Here is a 21802-nt window from a genome sequence, read left to right as displayed (position 1 = left end):
ATTTACTGTGGCTAAGAATCAAGTTTTTCTTCTGAAATAATAGTGCTTTAAACCTTGTGACCAGTCTGCAGTGAGCTTCAAGAGACAACATATTTTTGTGCTGGACAAGTCCCCACCTATGGTACATCATATTACAAGTATAATCCAATGGCTTTTTTTTTCCACAAAATAAATTTGGGAAATGAAAAAGCAAGCAGTGGCATGTAGGAGAGGTGATGTGCAGAGGGAGCACTGGGATCTCTGCAGCTCTGAAAAGCAGGCCACCTACACAGGGGTCAAAACCTCTGTAGGAGTGCAAGGAGGATGATACAACACAAGATGTAATTATCCTAGTGAAATATCTCCACATAAAATGTAAAGTGCTTTGAGACCTCAAAAGTCTGGTTTAGTTCCATGTTTATGTAGCACCTGAAACATCAGAGCCCTAGGCACTGAGTGAGGTTTCTGGGTGTTGCTGTGATATAAAAAGTGAAAAATTCTGAGAAAAATGCTACTGGGACAAAAGATGAGAGTCTCTGTATTAATGACATTTCAAGACACAGGAATCTAAGAATGTGTTTGACAGTTTGTCATTGCAACCACTGAAACCCTCAAGGTCCAATTAAAACCTCATAAAGAGTAATTCAGTGGTGTTTGAATATGTAAAATAAAATGCTTTCATAGCTTTATGAGCATGTATGGACTCTAAGAACTCTGAAAACATTTGTGTATTTTATGAACGTCATGAACTCAAAATTATTTAGCAAATTTTGCCACTTTCTTTTTCTCTGCAGGCTTTCACCATTGCTTACAGCCCAAACCACAAATAAAGCATTAAAATTATTGATGTGAGCTAAGAAGGAGGGCTACTGCCAAAAATAGCAGTATTCACTCAGGCTCATTCTATGTAGCTCTGGAAAAATTATTCCCATGCTGCAGCAAAGATAACATTTTTTCCTTTCTTCACTAATAACAAAAATATTACCTTTCAAGTGTTCTGTTAGTCCTGCAGCTGGGGGATAAGCAGGTTGGATGAAGTTTAAGGTAGCTACATGAGCAAGGCATTCAGAGCCAACCTCCTGCTAATACAGCAAATGATTTATGATGCTTTGCTCCCCTGGTGCCATCCCACCCCCTTTTTTGCCTTCAAGATAATGGCAAAATGAGGCAAAGAGGCAAATAAAACTCTGTGTTTGGCCTGACTGAGCTGGAGGAGCATTGCTCTTTGTTCTTTCCATTTTAATGAAGTGCATGGAGCATTCTGAGGACACGGTTGGCCTCTCAGAGAATGGTCTGAAGGGGTACTCAGAGTCCTGCCTTGCTGTGATCAGAAAGATTTTGTTAACACCACAAAAGCCATGGGCATTCTGAAGTTTGAAAAGAGCACAGGTGCAGACAGGTGAGACTCATCTACTGCAGTGCATCAATATCCTTTCAGAGAGTTTCAGTTCACCTCATCATGATGGAAAGACACTTTATTTCTGGATAAGGATCCCATGTGTGGTGCTCTCTGAAATCCAGGATCCCCAGTTTCTTCTCCTCCCTCCCCAGCACACAGAGGACATGTTGAGGGTTGGTCCTTGAATGTAGGGAGGACTCAGCACCATGTGCTGAACAGAACACCTTCCAACTAATTACGTGTGCATCACATACCCTTTTGGCCCAGCTGTGCCTAGGCCTTGCCAGATGTTTCAAGGTGGCTTCACAGAAGAGGTTACAGGTCTTCCATGAGGTTTCTCAATGTGTATATATGCTTGTGACATACATTAACATTGTGGTCTTGATAGTGGAGCTCTGGGGGAGAGGTGTTAAAGCAAAGAGCCTTTGTGTCCAAAGCACATCTTCCCCACCATCTCAGCTCTGCTTTTCTGGCTGGCTCTTTCAAACACCTTTGCTGACTGGACCCTCATTATGTGACATTCTCATCAGGTGTCTGCAGGGGAGGAGCTGAGCTAGCACTTGGCACACAGTCATCCAAGCCTCCAAAAGCCAAGTAGCTGTTTTATTGGGTACAAACTGCGGCCCTGGGAGCTGTAGCAAATTGTACATGGTCCCAGGCTGAGTCAGTCAGTACCAGTGGTACAGAGAGCCCACCAGTGCTGTTGTGGGGTGAGACAGGAGACTTTGCAAGGCAGGGTGGAATTTACAGAGAAATATAAGCCATCCAATAAAGCCTTGAGAAAGGTGTAAAGGAGACTCCTAAAAACCAACTGATAATCCTGAGGTGGTTTGCATTGTTGAAGGGAATGAGAGGCAAAGAATTGATGTTGTCCATTCTGATAAATTCCCTTTGATAGGAACAACTCTTATTACTAAGAAAATGTGCTTTTATACTTCTCCATCCTAGAGTTTGTGCAGAGCAATGCTGCCTTCTGCACTGAGATTAACCATGGCACAAAGACTCAGATGCTTTGTTAGCTGATGCTCCAAGTGACCTAGAGAATGATTTGGAGAGCAAGTTTTGGAGCTGGGTTCTCTGACCACCAATGGCCAGGTTTGTCTTTTGGCAGATCTGTAACTACCTCACTGCCTGTAGTAAGATGTGTACAACTGGTTCTTATTTGAAGGTGATTTGAAAGGGTAAATTTATTTGTGTGAGAAAATAGGGTTTTGAGATCTTAGAACAGTATCAGTACAAGGAATGATCATTGCCAGTTCAAAAATCTGACCTTGAGTCCGTGATTCAGATATAAAATGATGATGAGCAAAACCAAGAAAGAAACCTGATATCCCTTTAAAGCTCAGCCACAAAGAGCTCATCTTGTTGATGAGCTATTGGCAGAGATGGGATAGCAGAGAAAAGGGACAAGTGCTATATGGTGTTTTAACAGTGACCCCAGAGCCCATCCTGTCCCATCCTGGGACAAGGCTTTTGTGTCTGACTTCAGAAAACCCTGTGTTATGCTCAAGCCAGGGACAAATGCACAGTGACCAAGAACTTAGTAAGCATCTCTTACCAGGTTCTGCATGGTAAGGTTGAGAGCATTCCTGCACTTGCTGTTTATAAAAAGTTTCCCCTTGCAGAACATCAGTCCACAGGGAGGGCAGGTGATGTGTGGGAACTCTGGTGGCTGCATGGTGAGAGCAAGAAGAAATGATGCAGCTTTAGGGCTGGGGGAGGGAAAAGCTCATTAAGGCAAGAGATCAGTGGAAGTAAGGGTAGGATGTGCAGAAAAAGTAGGAACCTGGGAGTGATGTGTGCCTCCAAGTCCCATTGCTAAATAATGTGGCAAGAAACACATGCACATCATTGTTGTAGGAGTTTGATCTCATTAGATCAAAAGGACAACATCATGGCAATCTGTTGCTTCTGTAGAAAACACAGCATCCAAGAGGAGGAGGAGGAGACACATGTGAGCAGCAAGAAAGCTCTTGAAAAACAACCAAAGAGACAGCATGGAAGAAACAGCTTCTGGGGTGGGGTCAGAGCAGTCCCAGTGCAGTCAGAGAGGAATGAGAAGGGAGTTGAGTGGGTGAGGACAGACACCCTACTGAATGTTGATTGTGGCACAGCCTCCATCTGTCCTTCCTTGGTGCACCCACTCCCAGTGCTAGGAATAAGCTGTGATACCATGGAGTCAGATTGCTATTTGTAATGGTAAAACTGCTGCTGAGAAACATAATCTTTGTTTCCTAGTGAATGATGAAGAAACAATGATAAATGATGTTTACAGACCCAAGTTGTTTATCCCTCCTTGCAGTGCTGCTCTTTTTCTCTACCAACTATTTGGCCCATGCCATCCCAGGCTGGAGACCTCACACACTCCATGCATGGGTGACTTACCTTTCTTAAGATTCAGTAATTCCTGGCTATGAGATCAAGGCACTTGGATACCACACAATTTCCACATTAAATAATCACCACAGGAATTGATAGTAATATCAAGCTGCATCCAAGAATTCAATAACTTTCACTGTTGATGAGCCAGTAGAGTTTCAGCAATTAGTGTCTTCCTGTTCTGAAGGTTCTCTTGAGGACTATGGACTAAAATAAGCCTATGGTTGGTTAAATTGTGTATTCCATCTTCTGCATTAACCTAAAAATGTCCCTTCAGAAAGCAGAATACCTTCAATCTCGTTTAATTCTTCATACATTCATCAAAACCACTTTGTAACCTCTCATACTTTCCCATCAAGAAACTGAACAGGAATATCAGATGAAAAAGAGGGTTGGTTTTCCTTCCTTTTCCTTCTTCCATACAGGTAACAGGGAGAGGGCAGAACCATTCAGAATCGGCCATAATAGATTGTCTTAGCTCCAGGACAAGTATTTAAGTGTCAGCAATACTAAGATAGTATGAAAAGCAGGCAGAAAAGTCAGACCAACTTCCAGACCCCAGGTTTGCTGTTCAGTAAGTTCTCTCTTGACACGTGTACTCGACACTTTCCTTATGGCTGCCTTGATGCTGAGGATGGCTCCACAGCTCCAGATACCTGAATTTTGTGTTGCTGGTAGGGTTCTATTCCAGAGAACAACCCTGCTTAAAAAGCTCAGACTTGGTTGTTCAAAGGCACAAGGAAATGTCAGAAATAAGTAAAGAAATGTTGCTTTTTTTTTTTTTTTTGGCTCTGAATTTCCTTTGGAAGTGTTACCCATCACCCTTCTTCTGAAATGACTGACTGCTCCACATGGGGAAGTTACCATGTTCTGAAACTGACCTCACTGTTGTCCATGTTAGAGCTGGGAGAGGTCACCAGCAAAGGTGCATTTGTGTTCTCCAGGAGGTAACAGCATGTGAGCTTGTGGGTTTGTTTTTAGGTGTGTTTAAGGTGAGAAAAAAATGAAATCCAGGGGGAAAAAAACTGTCTAAATATTTCTGCATGTTTTCTTTTCTGAGGGAACACCTGTCTGGGGTAATACTTCATTGCATGCATTCATGAGAAGTAAGAAAGCAGCTCTATTTACTTGGAGTTCATTAGTGGCAGCCCAGCTTCTCAAGTGAGCACTAAGTTTCTTTTTCTAGCCACCTCCAAAGAGATAAAATTACTACTTGGTAAATTCCACGTAACCTTTAAGACTTTCAATCACAGCAGTAAGTGCTACTGTGTCCCAGCTCCTGCTTTCACTAAATTGTATTATAAGCACCTTAATTAGAGTTCCTGCTGGCTGATGGGCCATGGAAAAGGTTGTCTTCCAGAGAGTGTATGATAAGGAGGGTGGAGAGATACTGGTTGGTTTTAGTCTGTTGGGAAAGAAAGGGCTTTGCAGAGAAGAAGATTAATAGTAAACAAGGTTAATCTAAATATATCTCAGACAGAAAATACCACATTCCTTCAGGCTTGTCTTCTCTGGGGGTACTGGCATTAACCATTTTACTGTGGGGATAGCCACACAAAGATCTGCTCCTCCCATCCAGAGCAGAGCTAAAGATGAGGAATGTTTTTGTTGTTATTTGACTGCTGGAGCTGCAGCAGTACAATGAGGTCTCTCACTTGTGCTGCTTTTAGCAGTGGAGTTCAGGGCTCCCAGGTTGAGATCTAGTTCAAGGGCAGAGAACTGAACAGAAAGATTCTCAGTGACTTCACAGTGGTTTGAACAAATTCTCCACGCCGCTGCAAAAAGAAAAAAAAAAGACTCAGACCTTGGTCTTACAGAGGGAATAGTTCCCCATTACAGCCTGTGGCTGCCTCTTTACTTGTTTAATTATTTGTATAGGTCAGATCAAATGTAAGTCAGAGGCAGCTCTCTTTTAAAGCCTCTGCTGTGCTCAGTATAGCAAAGCATCTGGCAGGACAATTTCATTTCTGCCTCCCACTGTTCCTGGCATGGCTTTGGGCCTTTGGGTAGGCAGGCTATCCTTATCACCTTGGCAAGCCTCCAGCTCCAAATAATAATCCATTAACGTCTGCCCCGCTGGCATTCTTGCCAAATGCAAGGGATATCTTTTAAATAAACATTGGCAGTTCCCAGTCAGAGGAAAGAGAAAGGGAGTAGAGGAAAAACAATCCTTGACATTTCGGTGACTTTGCAGGGTTAGCTGACACCTGGTACCACCCTTATCTGGGGGTGTTTATGCACAGTCTCAAAACACAGCTTCTTCTGTTGGTTCTTTTGCTTTCTTTAAATAGAAGTGGAAAGACTTATAATGATAGGAGTAACTTTCTGGGATAAGCACTCTTGTCTTTGCCCTTTGGTTTTTTTCCAGGCCAGGGAGACCCCTGTGTTAACATCTGTGCTCCTGTTTTCCTCTGAAGTTCAGCAAGAAAAGTGTAACAGGCTTGCATGCCTCATGCTTTGCCAACACTATATTTTTCCCACAGTTTTCCTCCCTGGTGGATTAGATACAATACAGATTTACTTTCATGGGGGCACTTTCCCACCTGACTTTCTATCTCTTCATCCATCAAATCAAACAGGCACATGGATCTGCCAGCAATTAGAGCAACTGGGGCTCACCCCATTCTCAGCGTTGCTTGGGAAGTGCTTTTTCTCTCTGTTTCAAACATTCCACTTTCTTTCTCTGTAGCTGAACTCTCAGTAACAGCTTGAGGTTTATTTTTCCAGCTGTTATATTTTGCTTAATAGCAATAAAATCACTTGTTCGGCTGTTTTGCTGTATCAATAAATGAGCTGTCTAGGTTTTATTTTTGCAGTCCAGTTAAGATCTGGAGTAGGATTTATTCTTCCAGAGAGAAGACAGTATAATATTTTTTGTTTGAAGAATAATGTAGAATCAAACTTAGAGTTTACTACCCAAGTCTGGAGCTTGATTTCATTTCTGCTCCTTTTGCCTTCATTCACTTGGTGTACATTAATGGAAGCTAAGAGCACAACCACTTTTATTCCATCTTTATAACAAGTTAATTGAAAGATTGGAAAGTAGTTTAAAGGATTAAACCCCTGATTTTAAGAATATTTTTATGCTGAATTCTCTCTTGCAAATGACTTGAGACTACTCAAGTCTCAGCTTTGACAACTACTCCCTTGCCAAAATTTCCTCAGATTTTACACTACATTTGCAGTATTGAATTTTGCTTGCCACTTGTCATCTGAGTGGCTGAGGCTATTCCAATCTTTCCCTCAGTTTCAGAATAAACACAGTCCCCACCCATGATTAAACTTCCCATCAGGTTAGGATTATTACCAATGTTTCTGATGTGTGGTTAGAAATTTCCTCTGACCCCATTGCTCGTGTGTGGGATGGGGCAGAGGGAGGCTCCCCAACCTCTCCAGTGCATGGAAACAAACTGACAAAGTGCAGAATGCATTTTCTTTTTACCAGAACCTCATTTCGAGGTATAAAGAATTTATGTCTCAGTTTCTTTTCTGAAGCATTCGGACCTTTGATTTTTGTGGATGTGTTTTCAATGAAGATAAGTTAATCACTGGCATTGGGAGGTTGTATATCTCCTAATTAAAATGGAGCCAATCTCTGCTGTATTTTTAGTTCAATATATCACACCAGCCCTGGTCAGCCTGTGTATGGTAAACCTTCTGCTATTTCCTGCTCAGTTATTTAATGCTGGAGCCAAGCTAGTTTCAGTTCCTGTAGCAGAACCAAGCAAAGCAAATGTGGTTACAATGGGGTTAACTGGAAACATTCCCAAAAGATAAGAGATTTACTCCCAGTGGCATAATGATCCACCTGTGGTGGAAAAGCAACATCATTTGCAAATCATAACCTCTTCACTTTGTGCAGATTCTGACTGGGCACTTCTTGGCCTTTGTTAATAGTCTACACTTAGAAAGAATTATGAAGAAGTGCTCAGTTCTTGCTCTGTAGGCTCTTTGCAAGCAGTCTGGAATTGAAAATACTGTTAAGCATTTTTGCAATGAGTGTTGTAGTCTTACTTGTAGAAATATTGCAGCTGAAGTGTAAAAGAGGGCAATAGAAGAGAGGATTGAGAGGATGCTTAAAATTGACAAATGCATATTAAATAAATGCAGGTCCCTAAACTGGATTAGGAGTTGTTTTTTTTTTTTAATTGCTCTTCTTTCATTGCTTTATTAGACTGTAGCATCCTGTAGCTGCTGGAACATGTAATGTCTCTAATTTTGCTATCCAGGAAGATCCTTAAATGTGAGTGGACAGAGGTAGGGAGAAAGGAGGCAGCTGCAGTTGCTGCATGGGCTAATAAAACACTTGGAAGGGCATACTTAGCAGAGAGGAGTATGCCAGAGTAGTGTCCTCCTGAGCCCAAATGTGGAGCTGATAATTGACTTTAGGGTGGTCTGTGAGGGTCTTCTCCTCCAGGAGAAAACCCATTGTTAGCTCCCCAGAAGCATGAGGATGAAGGGTAAATAAATACAGAATTGCTACATTGAGTAGAGGCTGTTGAACTCACTGCCAGGTGGGGTCTGTATTCTGCTCTTCTGAAAGGAATCCTCAGAGGAGCTTTGTAGACAACTCCAGTGGATTTCTGCTAAATTGTCACTGGTGCCAGCTTCCCTTAGCTGATAAAACTTGCAGGGCAAAAGAGAATGTTTATCATGGTTTGCTGAAGAAATATCTGAATTTTTCCTCCAGTAACTTCTCAACGTGTTCTTCAAATTAGAAGGGCAGGGGTTTTGAAAATAAAATCCTGTATTTTGGTGAAAATAAAGTCAAATACAGGGCAGAGGCCCAAGGTGTGTCTCCCACTGCTGTGTCTCCCCAGGAGCTGTTTGCAGTAGAGGTGAAACACTTACTAGATACTGAGGAATTCATATAGGAATTAGTCTCAAGTAACAAAATCAATGCCAGTAGCTCTTTTATTCACTGGGTTAATTGTTAAAATAAAGGAATGTAGTAATAGAGATGCTTTGCTTCAGGCCTCTCTCTTTTAGAGACTGTGTATGTGTTTTCTAACCCAGATTTCAAGAACAACAGTGTGTAGTTGTGCTGGAACAAGTGCTATTTTTAAGTTTCCTGTGGTTTGAGAAATTGTCAGAAGGATCAAGGGATCCAGAAAAACAGTTCTGAGTTTCTGGTATGACCGTCGAACGAGTAAAAAAATGAGCAGACACTGATTTTCTGGCAGATGAAAGAAGATGAAAGATCTCAGCTATGTTATTGTCAATCCAGAGCAATCCCCAGCACCTGCAGGCTTTATTTAAATAAATATTATTTAACCTAGTTCAGGAAAATCCCTCCACTACTACAAAACAAGTTTTTCCACTTTCATGGGTCATGACCGTATGCGGAAGCAACCCACGCTGATAACCTCTTGCACAACTGATACTGAGTAAGAGTCTTCAAAGAGCAATCCCTGCACCTGCTGACCTCTGGTCCAGCTCACAGGCCTCTCCAGGTTTAAGTGATGTAAGCTGCTGTCTCCTGTGTGTATCTAATCCTCACCAATTGTGCACAAGAATTGCCTTTTTTTGGTGCCAGCAGAGGCAGGTCCCATGTGGAGGTTGATATATTCCAGGGAATGTGCCACTGTGTATGGGAAGATGCTGTCTGTCTTCCAGATGCATCTATGACTCTGTGGCCTACCTGCTGCTTTGTGGATTTTCTTATGGAATAGTTTTGGGAGATCTGCTGGCTCTCAGTGTTATGGCTGTTCACATGCTTGTGTGATTTGGGGCCTGGTATAACATGTATTGAGCCTACACATGAGGATGAGGCTTTGAGCAACCTCATCTAGATGAGAGATGTCCCTGTCCATGGCAGGGAGGTTGGAGTAAGTGATCTCTAAGGTCCCTTCCAACCTAAGCCATTCTATAACTCTATGGTATATGATAAAAATGCTTTTATTTTTTTGTTATTGTAACACCATAGGTGCTATTTATGGATTTGACATGCTCCCTGTGACACAGCCTTTCTTGTTTCACAGCCAGCAGTGTTTGTCAACATCTTAGTCTCTCCTGCTTATGTATTCATGTGCCCAATAAGTATCAATAGTTATGATTAAATATAGAAGAGACACAGTGCCAGTACCTGTGCACTAGCACAGGGGAAGAGTAGGACAGAGAAGAGGTCAGAGTTTTGTTTTTATGCAGACTGAAACATTGCAGTAGCAGAAATGATGGCACTTACAGTAATGTCACAATCTCCTGAATAATACAATTCCATCATTGCCTGGAAACGTAGCACTTACACAGGGGTGTATTTCACTCTTGAGTAACTGTATAGCATCTCAGCAGATGAATATTAGTGTGTATGTGCAGGAGATCACGAGGTCTCTTGCACATTTGTTGACCACAAGGATTTCTTCTAGAAATACCATTTGCCCAGGCCTTTCCATGCACCTTTGAGCCAAGTTCCCTTCCAGCCCACGTGTCAGCCCTGTGTGCTCTCTCCCTGTGAGTGGGGGGCTCTGGGGAGGTGGTGATGGGAGCCTACTGCTCAATCTCAAGTAGAATAAGTGAAAAAGCACTGCATTGCTCCTTGCAATTCAACAAGTTGCTGGAGGCATACGCCAGATTTTGAGGCATTTTTTTTGTCTTTGATATTCTCCTCTGTTTCTTCATCTGAATGAACTTCAAGGCACCGTTTCGCATCCTCAGAGTTTGGCTGATGTCTGTTTCAAGCACTTCAGTAGTGCTCTTCTGGTTCACATGAATTCATAAGAATCATTCAAAAGAATCCAGAAGCCTTGCCCGGGTGCAATTAGATCCAAGAAACCTGAGGTATGGTTCTGCCCATCTAGGGGCATAGAGCAGCACAAACACAATGCTCTTAGCAGGGACTTTTGGAGGAGAAACATCACATTTTGTACCATACAATGCATCAAACCTAGAAACTTTAAAAACATGATATAGGAATGGTATAAAATGAGCAATTGCATGGCTTTTAAAGTGCTGGTCTGGCTTTATATTGCAAAGTGACACATCTGGCATCTAGCTGAGAGAGCTTTTTCATTTTTTCTCCCTACCCAAAAACACTTTCTCCAGGGAAAAATAATAAAAGTCAAGTTGCCTGAAATATCATGCTTTCATTATTAGCAGGATATGGTGATCTGTGCCCTGTGGAGAAAACATCACAAATACAATTGACACATTATGTTGTTGACCAAAACAAAACCAGAAAGTTTTAAGAACAACCACTGTATAATGTCAGATGACCACAGTGTCTGGGTTTGGGGAGCCTCTTTCTCTTCTTAGAGAGTTATTATGCCAACATATGAAACTAAGTGGTAACCAAGAAAGGTATCATTTTTCTTCTTTGCCTCCCCCCTCATTTTTTTCCTACTGGGAGCATTTGTTTGTCTGAAGAAAACCCATTCCAGCACCTCACTACCAATTAAGGTTGCTGCCAGCCTGGGAAGTTGTTATGCAGGTTGCCCTTAAATAGCTCACGTTTGACTGATGAGCACCTGTTGGTTGATTGGGAGACAGTAAAATTCAGGGCAAAGGCTTCCCAAACACAAAGGGTTGCTTGTGGAAAAAGTCCTTGTTGATTTTGGATGAAGTTATAACCACCACACCATGACTGTAGTGAGGCATTGTATGGTGTAGTAAGTCTGTACATGTGTTTCTGTGTGTGAAAAAACAACACCTGAGCTAAACAGAAGAGAACAGAGCTAACCCGAGTCTCCTTCTAACAGTCATTCTTCAGGTGTATTTTATGGAGCACTTTTGAAAGGACTTTTTGTGTAAGCCCCTTGGAAACTTTTTTCAAAGCCCCTGAGCAGCAGTGCTAGAGCCTGCGAGCCACCTCCCTGCTCAGTTTGCATCTTGTAGCTCACGTCTTTCCAGACACGATGGACTTTGGTCCATCAGATCAGGTGTTCCCAAACCTGCAAGAGTTGTTTGCCTTGGTAGGAGGTGGAGTACCTTGAAATAAATGAGAATTTTTACAGAAAAGCTCTCTCTTTATCTCAATCCCTGTTCATTCAAGTGTTACCACACACTGCTGCACCCTTAACTTTGCCTCCTGCCTCCTGTTTGCTGGGCTCTCTGGAGGCATTTCTCCCTTCTCTTAGAGTCAGCTTTGTATCCTGACTCATTCACTATTGTGTTTGTGGTTGATTTTATTGGGCAAAGCAACTGGGATAACCTCATGAAAATCAAAACAGAGTACTTTTAGGTGACACATGGCTACAGTATTCATTTTCAAATACATTTAGGGATATATTGACATTCATTTGTTCTTTACAGGAGTGTGCTTGTTTTGAAAGATACACAGTGAAATTTTTTTGTGATAGCATATTTCATCTATAAAATAACTTCTTTATCTTCAGAAATTTTGTTTTAAAAAAGCTACTCTAAACTGCCAGGACTCATGAAACTTTTCCCCAGAAGACATAAGGCTAATCCAGAACACACTGGAGTCTGTGAACACCCTTTTTGTTTTGCTGACTTGGTTTCCAGTAAAGGACTAAAACAGGGTGACACTCCTTGGTCATGCTGACTTGTATCTGTAGGACCTCCTCACTCCTCAGGACCTCTCTTTTTGTGGTTCTGCTGAAATAACTTTGACTTTCTTAGCAACTATTGTTGCTCACTGCAAAGCTTGTCAAAATTTCCACTGGCTTTTTAGTGACCTGGCACAATATGAACAGCCTTGCCCTGATTGTTTATGGTGAACCAAGCCATACCAGTATGGTTTTTTGCAAGCAGCTTTATTCTGAATACTTGCAGGGTCGTTTCAATAACCACTGCATCTTTCCTGGCAGCTCTCCCAGGGGCTGTTGTCCAGGCTGATGGGGAGACTGCTTTGTGTAGGATTGGGATTTGCCACTGGGCAGCCTGCTCCTTCCATAGTGGGTAGGAGCTGGTAGTTATTTCTTACCATTTAAGTGACTTCATACCTTTCTTTTAACATTTCAACCAGAAATTAGTTATTTCCTAACCACTGTGCAAGGCAGCACCTCTGTAATCTTGCAGAGTTGGGGATTTACCACCCCACCACACGCAAACAATACCTTTTACCCCACTCCAGATTCCAGAGCGAACGCAATCCACGTGTTTGAGTGTAAGGCATCCAGGCTGAGCTTGAAGGGGAGCCAAGCATTACACTGATCACATGCAGCAAGCTGATCTTCTGCAACAGTTTTTGTTCAAAACCTGATTGTTTGTGCAGGCTGGATTCTGAAACATTTGGTTTTGGAGCTGGACGAGCAGAACCAACAGATTGGATGGTTGCCTGGTGTGCTACAACAGACTCAAAGAAAGAAGAACCCTCTGATATTGTTCAAGTACTTGACTGGCTTTTTTCAGCAGGTATTTTTTCAGCTCCCAGCAGGCCATTGACACCAGAAAGTGCAGCAACAGCAGGCTCAATGGTGAAACTGCCCATGTTACAGTCGGAGGGAGATAAAGTGAAGTATTTGTTGGAATGGCAGTACCAGGAAATGGCTGAGACATCACATGACAGAGGATGTGCACTCCGTAGCAGAGGGACATATTTACTTACAGACTTCCACCAGACTCAACCAAAGGCAGTGCTGGCTAGTTATTTGTATTACTTGACCCATTTGCAGTAGGAAGCCATTATATAGATAGTAAATACCTACTCCACCCTTGCTAGGCAGACAGACTCTTTGCCACAATGGTCTCTCTCAGCTTCACAGAATATAAAATATTGTACCTTGCTAGTTAAAACTGTCATTGCAAAGACATTAGAAGCTGCTACTGTTCCAGTAAACTGCTCCACTTCGTGGCATTCAGTCATTGTGGAGGAAGCCTCTAGGATTTACCTCTTACCACCAGCTGGACCACAAATCACACACAAAGTCTGAAATTTTTCTGATGTAAAAACCACTTGCTTTCCCCAGTGATGGGAAAAGCTCCCAGGCCCTCTGGCACTCAGGAACTTGCCTGTGACAGAGGATACTGAGAGGAGCTTTATACAACCATTCATTTGAAGTGTTAACAAGAGACTCCAAGATAGCTTTTCCTCAACTTTCTTGATTTATTTTCTTCTTATGAAATCTGCAGCTAACTTAGCATACACGACATGCTTGGTGATGAATTATTGTTAATTAATGAATGGGTTTCAAATTTTAAGGAAGGTGCTTGAAACATTATCTGCAAGTTATGATAAAAACAAACAAAGGAACAAACAAACAGCAAAACACCATGTGGCTCTTGTAATAATTTGTAAGTCTAAATTCTTTTCCCTATAAGTAGATGAGATTTCTCTAGAATCTGTGTCCTGCACTAATGTTGACCTGTAACACAACCCTGCAGCTTATCTGCTTACAGCAGAGTGTAGTTGGAGAAAGTCCATGAGAAGACAGCATTTATACTGATGCAGCTAAGAACAGACCTGATCCAAAATAGATTTTAAAGTAAGAGGGCTTCTTTCAAGTTAAAGTGATGATGTCATTAGCTTGGGCTGTAGGAATAGGTGATGATGGAAAAGGAAGAGAAGAACTGTCATGTCTTCTACTGCACATGTAGCTCAGTTTCATTTTCCTTATGTTTTGTGAGACTTCAGATACTGATAGTTCAGATACTGGGATGGGCTGGAATGGTTCATTTAGCAGAAACTGAAATGAAAATTTTATTTCCTTCAAAGATCACTCTCAGAGTTCAGGGGATAATTTTTCATTTTATAAAGCCAGGGGATGATCTTGCTTGTCCTACACTGCAGAACCAGTGCTTATCACTTGCAGTCACCCTGATCTATCTGCATGGATGGGGCTCATGTTGCTGCTGGTTCTCTGTGCACCACATCCTTGCTGCCTGGGTTGGACAGGGTTAGGAGAGACCACAGCTAAGTTCAAAAGGATTTATGCTCCTCTTCTCCTCAGTCAGGGATCACGTTATGTGTGGTGTTATGGACAATGTGTTGCATTGGGCTCAAGGAGAGATTTTAATGCACTAAGACAAAGATCCATAAAGGACATAAGCACTCAGCTCTGAGGCTGGGCTTCAGAAGCCTTAATTAGGATGCTACTTTGCCTGCACAGTGAGTTGGGAGAATTCAGTAATGGGATTCACATGTACCAGTGCTCTGAGTGGGGGGATTGAGTTAGTGAGCTGGAAAAATACTAAAGAAAAGGATACAATCAGTGCTTCAGTTGGTACCTAAGCCCTTTTCTTGGATCTGACACTGAATGCTGAAGTTTTAGTAATACGTACCAGGCAGCCCATGTTTACGATTCCACTGAATTTCCATAGGGGAATAAATAAAATAAACCTTGTTTTTTTTATTTAACCCTGTTATTAGAGTAGAAAGCTGAACACCAAACTGCACTGGAGGCCCAATGCTATGCCAGAGCTATGGTTTTCTTGTTTCTATTCTGTTTATGAATGCCCTTCATCAACTAATCACTGCTTGGCACAGTATTAAATTTAATCACTGAACTCCAAAACCTTGTAATGTGTCTACCTACTCCATGGTTCCATTTGGATGGAAATTTTCTATCTCGTTTAAAGACTATTAAAGCCCTGCCTTTCTTGTGCAGAACAAAAGGGTATTGTTTACTTTGTTTTTCGTTATTTTCCTATTCAACAAAAGATGATTATTCTGTTTCCTCAGTGCTGAGATCCCTGTGAACATGTAGACCTCTTCTCTTCTTGCTTTTCTTTCCCCTGGATGACTATAAAATAGAAAAATTTCCTTCACACAGAAGCTTACAGTTGGAATGAACAAAAGCAATTGTTATTTATCTAAACTTTCAAGGTTTTCCTGGTGAAGGTATCAATTAAAAAGTTGATGTGAGGCATAAGTAAATAGAGAAAGTTACAAGGCACAGCAGCAGTAGCATTGAGAATAATGAACATTTATGATCTGGAATGAATCTTTCATGATATAACAACATTTGTTTCAGACAAAAACTTTTGACCTTTTAAGAGCAAACCCACAGAACCTGCAGTTGTTTGTTTGGATCCTATTATTGCCAGCACATTGCAACCTAGAGAGAATAGTTTTTTTGATCCTACAACAAGACAGCTTGTGGGCAGGAGAGCAAGGTTCTTGTTTTTTGAGAGCAAGCAGCCCATTCACAGTGGGTTGACTTTCAAAAGACCCATTTATTGAGTGACGCAAGGTGCAAACTCTGACTCACCCTGCATAGGTTAAGTTTGTAAAAATCCACTTATATTCATCTTCCTAGCACCTACACAGCTGCATAATGTATTTGTTATCTCTAGGGTCCCATTAACCCCCTTAGAGACTTAGAAGCAATCTGCTGTACAACCCCAACCAACTGATGTTCTCATCTAGTGAACTGGAGTTTTCTCTTTTGTCGGTGGTGATCTACTGAACAGCAGATTTCTTCTCTCTGGGCAGGATAAGGTCATGGAGTGGCCCAGCAGTTTGGATTTGAACATTTCCTCCTGTTCAAACAACCCTCAGAAAAAATATGCTGATTGCTGATGTTGTGTGCTAATATGTGGCACTGTTTTTTCCAGGTCTCAACCAGACGAACCAGGTACTCTTCGATCTCTGAGTCCTCTGATGATCTTGCAATGATGCTGTAAGTAATCACTTTATTGTCAGCAGCTTTCCAAGCAGATGTTTTGTGCTAGTCCAGCACATTTTAGTAGCTGGAACGTTTCCTTGTATTTCCCACTTGTATCACAACCCAATTTTTATGGTAGATTTAAGGGTGTGGGAGCAGTTTTGCTGTGCTGGCAAGGCCTTGAAAAGGACAGTACCACCTCATCACCTCCTCCACCCACCTCCTTTCCCACCTTCCCTCCTTTCAAAGGGAGAACATCAGGAAGTTTAGAGATTCAGATGTGGTTCCTAAACCTGTGTCAATGAGGAAGGTCTACTGAGCTGCTGGAAATGATGTGCAGCCTCTTGTTCCTGTATTTCAGCTCTCCTTCCTCTCAGGAAACCCAGACTGCAAGAGAAGGAAAACCCCAAATGACCCACGTACTTAGTATTGCAAAAAATGGTGGTTGCTTAAAAAAAGGGTGTTACCTTACGTACATGGCTTCATTTCTTCACCAGTTCTACTGCATGTTACAAATAACAGGACTGGCTTTATGGGACACACACTCAGAAATGAAGCACCTCCTTCTTTTCCCCCTTGTCTGTGGTCCTAACTCAGCAGAATTTTCCTTGTCTGGTAATATGGCCAGACCAGAGGAGGGATCGTACCTTCTCTCACTACTGTGGGTGAATAAATACTGCAAAAACCCCTTTCTCTAATGTTGAATCAAACACTGAAATTAATCTACTTCCTCTCTTTTCATAAATATCCCATGCCAGCTTTCTGCAAGCCACAGTATGCTAACCTACTTGCAGAGATTCCTACAGAAAGGAGATGGCAGAATTGCATGTAGGATTATTTACTAATATTTTATTTACTAAGCTAATAATAATTTATTTAGTAAAACTAATGTGAAAGAAAAACAGTGACCAAATACTTGTCTTAGTCTTTACTCAGGCAACACATATTACTCTGTGACTTTCATGGTCCATCACATCTAAGCATTATATGTGAGTTTCAGAACACATGTAAGGAGTACATTGGTACTGAGTATAAAGATATATATGCTGTTGGTTAAGCTTGTAATAAAACTTATTGAATACCAATGAATATGCATGTAAAGCAAATTACCATCTGCTCCTGTTTAATCCTTGTAAGAAAAAAGCAAATTTGCTTATGAATTTTCTGCAATGGCTTATTCTCTAAGACAGAACAATGGAGGTTTGGTACCAAACTCACTGAAATCAATGAAAAGACCCCCATTTTAAGCCCTGAGTTTGTAGCCTACACAGAAATCTGTTTTGGCAGCTGCCACCTTTACTAACACACCCGGGTTCAGAGCAGGTTCTTCGAGGGCTGCAGTGGTAACAGCTCTTTCATCTGGCAAAAATAGTCACATATTCCCTGTGGACCAGGCACAGAGGTGGACCTGTAACATGCACTCACCTGTGTGTTACGTCAGTATGTCTAGTATGTGCTGTTCCAGTTGTAGCTCTTGTAAATTAAACAGAGAAATAAACTACTTTTTTTGCTGAAATATGATCCAAGGCTCAGGTAGATTCCAGCTGTGATCTTGCTCCTTGGCTATGAACATACATTTATGTTCTCAAGGCATTAGAGCTCCTTCTACACAGGCAAAAATTGTAAAAACAAAATGAACAACGTTCTCTGTGTACAGTAGAGTTATTTAAAGTGCCTGAGGGCTTGAACATAAGCAGACACTGTTCCCATACAATATAAGCAAGACTTCTGGGTTTTGGCATTTAAAATGACAATTAAAAATGCAGCAGGCATGTTTCAGCAACTTTATGGGATGCCATAAATATCCAGAAAAGGATTCCAGACAAAAGTAAAGATTCACAATAAGGATTTTTTTCTTTTTGTTTCCTACTTCGGTTTTTAGTGTGGTGTTGTTGCAACATGCCAAAAAAATTAATGAAACAAAAGTAAAGGGCAGAAGGTGTCTCACTCATTGGAAGCTATTGTATGACAGAGAATGCTTCTCTGAGAGAGTCAAAATTTACAATCTGCATGGCTCTGCTCAGGTAATTGTTAATCTTCCCACTAAAAAAGGCCCAAACAAGTCTGAAGGTGAAAAATGCCTTCCTTCCTCAACACAGGAACAGGCACAATGCACTCAAAATCTCTCCTTGGCACAAATTTGTGTGCCAGGATGCTGCCTGATATTTCTTGGATGTATTTACCCCAAGAATGATGCTACTGCATAGTCAGCCAGCTGTTCCCACTATAGCTTCCTGACAGCATCCCATGGATCATGAAATTTGTACTGTATCATGTACATTTAAGCAACATAATGTTTACAAATTTATAAGGCACCTCCTGTTCTGAATATGTTTTAGGCATTAAGCTAAGGTGAGAAGAAAAACCTGAAGTTCAAGTTAAGGATTTAATTACAAGGCCCTTCTTCCTTAGTACTTTTTTTCCTGCCACTTGGAAACCCTTTGACAAGAAGAGATCCTTGGCTTCTTTGGGTTTTTTGCACCTGAATTTCTGCTTCATCTACACCTTAATCTCCAAAATGCTTTGAAATGATGTTATGGCATTGTGTGAAATTTCCTCTAGGATGATCAGCTCTTTCCTAGCCTTAAGATGGGAGACAAATTGCAGTTTGGTTTTAAATAGTTCTGAAATCCATCTCTTATGACACTTTAGCAATGTGTTCTGTTCTGTTCATGCTCTGAAACCACACAGCCATCAACTCACCCACCTAATGCTCAGCCAAAAGAAATCTCCTCCCCAGCTTTCCTGGGTTTCTCTGAGTTCCCTCCTCACCATGGGAATCCTGCTTGCAATGTTCCACACCAGTTATCCAGTGTCTCAGGCAGGGCAGGAAGATGTAAGGAAACTGTTGGCTTTATCTGTTCTCCTTAGTGCACAAACCAATCCAAAGGGGCTGGGAATGAGACATCTGCTAAAAAAGAGGGAGATAAAAGGTATCTTAGGGTTACATGTGTTTCCTCTGGCTGTGCATTTGCTTTCCTTTATTTTTTTTCCCTCCCCCTTACCACAATTCATCACTACTTGAGAGCTCTTTTCTCCCCTTTGCCTGTTTTTGTTTACTTTCATTTGGAGGATGGAAGAATTGTCCATGTGCCTTGCAGCAGCAGCAGAGTTTGGTTCTAAATTTGGGATGATTTATTAAACCTGCTTTGTTTTCACTGCTGAGCTACAGACCCACCCTTTAAAACTCTAAACATTTATTTTGACTTTTCCAAAGACCTGATTTTCCTCTGACATGAGCAAGAAAGAGTGTCCTTTATGACCATGAATTAATTAAAATTGTATCTGAGGAGTTTAGTCTTGTTTAATGGCTTTGTTCAGTTATTCTGCCTCTTCATTATCTTTACATAAAGATTAAAATCATACAATCATTACATTTTCTCCTCTAGAATAAAGAAGATTCTTATCAGGAACTTAATTCTCTGGATGTTTTCTTCGTTTCTCTGTGAATGCACACGTGCACTTTTTAATTTTATTGAATAACTCCTTCAGCCTCCTTTTCCCCTGTCTACATCTCTTCAGACAGCAAAGCACAGAAAAAATAGTCCAGAAGAATTACTAACCAGAAAAAGGAAAAATCTGGTTCTTCCCTCAGATCTTCATAATCACAAAAGTTTTATGTCTATTTTAGCTGTTGTAGAAAAAGCCACTGGTGTTCAGCACGTTGCAGTAGGATTTTCAAGACCTTTTCAATTGCATCATTTTATGCAATTTGATTTTCTAAGTCCCTGAATGAGAAAGAAGAAATTCAATATCCACTTGAAAGTGAAGGTCCATCATTTCTGCCTGGTTAGTAGTTTAGGAAAGGTTTAGCTATTCACCAGGAAGGGTTAATCATTGCCATGCATTCTTATTCTCCATTACCAGATTTCATGTTCTTTTTCTGGGCCTTTCTCAGCAGGTTCTTGAAGTCTGAACTCTCTTACTGGCTTCTCATATCCCTTCATTCTGTGTGGATTATGTTGGAATGATGACTTCGATAGAAACTCCTGGAAATATGTGCATTAAGTATGGAGGCAGCCTTGGCATTGGCTTCACAATCATCAGAATAAATCAGAAACAGAGCTGAAATCCCTTCCAAAAGGCAGGCTGAACATTCAAAATGAGCCAGAGGAGATCTCAGTGGATATGTCCCTTTTATCACTGTCATCTCTTCTTAAAAAACCACGAAGACTAAAGCAGTCTGATAGAAATAGTCCTACACTAGTGTTGCATAGACAAATGTGGAAATACTGCAGCTTGAGACTAGACCAGGACCTGCAAAAATTCTGCTGTCGTCCCTCGGAGCTCCTCACGAGGTGTGAGCATCCTGCTGGCAGAAATGTGGGGCCAAGCTGCTGACCTTTGTGTTGCCTCTGTGAGACACTTTCAGCTTTCTCAGCTCTGAAAACATGGGAATCCTTGGTTTAAGGCTGATCCCTTGAGTTGCTAAGTAGCTTCATGCCCACAGTTGCTGAACTGGGAAAGGAAAAGCTAATTCCCTCTGGTAAAACTTCTCTCCTCTTGGATCCAGCTGGGTCGTTACGTCCCATGACTAATTGCACGTCACTTCACTTGCATTGGATCCAGCCTCCACAGGAGGTAGTAGGAGTTAATGTTATTTTCTTAGGGAAGGAATTGGACCCTGACTTTATCAAGTTATTTTCTCTGAGCAGGCTGGTGTGGGGGGTGTTGCTTCATGGTGCAGTCAGAGCAGGAATTCTGCAAGAGCCAGAGGCTGATGGCAATTCTTGGTCCCACTCAGGAGAAGACATTTGGCAGGCAGAGTGGAGTGGGCTGATCCATCCTCTCTGAGAAGCAGAAGCACACATTTCTGTGGCTTGTTCTGCAAACACCTTCCTCTCATAGACAATGCATTTAGAGCAGCAAGAGTTGAAGGAAGTGTAGAAGGCTTTCTGTCTACTTCCCAGACCATTCTAATGTAGAATTCAGCTGACTTGAACATTAAATATGATACATTTAAACACCATGACATTTTTTGAGGATGCATTGAGAAAATTTCTGCATTTTTCCACCATATTTATGGTGTGAATTGTGGTCCAAAATTATTACTACTTCATACCTGTAGCTGAAAAAGGAACCGTGTACCTCTCAGTGTCAAACGTGGCTTTAATCTGCTTTGCAGCTGTTTTGTTTTGTTTGTCTCCTTTTCATTTCCCTTTGTGGTGTTAAGCTCTGACCCTGAAAGGTGAGGAAGTGAAGGAAATGGAAGAGTGAAATCTGGGGAGCCTGACACTGAAAAACCAAGGGAATCATGAGGCAGTCTGTCTGGTTGTGAAGCTGAAATGTAAGTGGACTCCTCAAATTAATTACTTTGGAACCCACTTACTTTTGTATGTGGACTCTCTTAAGCATAGGTCCTACATTATGTCACCGAGATGGCATTTGGGCTTGATTTATGTTGGCACAAAACTAGCTATAAACTGCACATGTGTGCCCATAGTAGCCCTTTTCCAAACAGAACATGTTTATAGAAACAGGAAACATGGCTGCAGCAGGAGGACACTGAGCCTCTGCTGTGTCAACAGCATCACAGCTCCAG

The 21802-nt window shown here is 41.5% G+C and overlaps 1 long non-coding RNA gene across 3 annotated transcripts in view; it reads left to right on the top strand.

Moving 5' to 3' along the window:
- Nucleotides 1–21802, top strand: part of LOC139798877 (uncharacterized) — a 128443-nt gene that overhangs the window by 69589 nt on the left and 37052 nt on the right. For all 3 annotated transcript variants that reach the window (XR_011727016.1, XR_011727017.1, XR_011727019.1), the window contains exon 5: nt 16211–16275. This is a non-coding gene — a long non-coding RNA (uncharacterized lncRNA). The remainder of the gene's footprint in view (nt 1–16210; nt 16276–21802) is intronic.

Source organism: Heliangelus exortis, chromosome 8 (genome assembly GCF_036169615.1).
Source record: "Heliangelus exortis chromosome 8, bHelExo1.hap1, whole genome shotgun sequence".
Lineage (NCBI taxonomy): Eukaryota > Metazoa > Chordata > Aves > Apodiformes > Trochilidae > Heliangelus > Heliangelus exortis.
The sequence above is the reverse complement of the archived record's forward strand: the minus strand, read 5'-3'. Positions and strand labels throughout refer to the sequence as shown.